The sequence below is a fragment of the Cystoisospora suis genome (assembly GCF_002600585.1).
Source record: "Cystoisospora suis strain Wien I chromosome Unknown contig_1687, whole genome shotgun sequence".
NCBI lineage: Eukaryota > Apicomplexa > Conoidasida > Eucoccidiorida > Sarcocystidae > Cystoisospora > Cystoisospora suis.
Window position 1 is genome coordinate 22175 of NW_027154487.1, and position 980 is coordinate 23154.

Below are 980 nucleotides of genomic sequence, written 5' to 3' on the forward strand. Positions count from 1 at the left end.
ACGCTCTTAACGGAGACACTATTTCTTACAGTTCGAGTGAGAAGGTTCGTTCCACACCACATGACTGTCCTTCCTCGCTCCCGACGTAGGCCCCTTTCCACAATGACAGGTTACGGGGGCTTTCATACACACTCACATTCACGATCTCGCGTCTTCACATTCACGAACTCGAAATCACGTTTCACGAACTCGTACTCGCACTCACGAACTCGCACTCAGAAACTCATACGCACAAACTCGTACTCCCACCGGCTGCCTCGTGGCGCCGTACATATTCTCTCCCGCACAAGATCCTTCGTCGTGATTCCCCCCCCCCTTGTCACAAGGACGTTGTTGCATTCGCTCTCTGTAACACACGTTCGCTGGACGTCTTCGTACACATACGATCCTGCATTCACTCTCGCGCAGGCAAACCCGCGCCACCACACTCACTTCCCCTCGTAGCAATGATCTCGTGATGGCCCCTCCCTTTTCCGAGCCTCTCTTGCTCGCCACGCCTGCCCTAGGTGGCTCTCCTACAATTCCGTTCCTGAAACGGGCGTACCTTTCTTGTTACTCCCTTCACCGGCCGCCGCTCAGTCGCAGAGAGCGCGCCTACCTGCTGGTGTTCTGTCACCCAGAAACAAACACGCACAAGAAAAAAAAAGAAACGACACCCTCTGCCTCCAACTTACACCAGAGTTCCCTTTTCAAGGCGGTCCTCCTTCGCTAAGCTTCCTTCCCAGAAGCAACGAAGGAGAGGAAAAAGGGAAAGGGACGGAAGAAGGAGAACGAGGAGACGGTTACGGTTCCGTGTGGAAATCCACGCACCCAAGAACCGGTCGAGAGGAAACGGGAGCGGTAACCGTCTTTTCTCTCGAATATGTCAAGACAGGAAAAAGAAAACAAAATGGAAAGCGAGATGAAAGAAAAGAACCGGTGCTCCCAAAAAAGCAAAACGAACCTGTCTTCCTTTTTGTTATTTCTTACGAGAAGAGGTC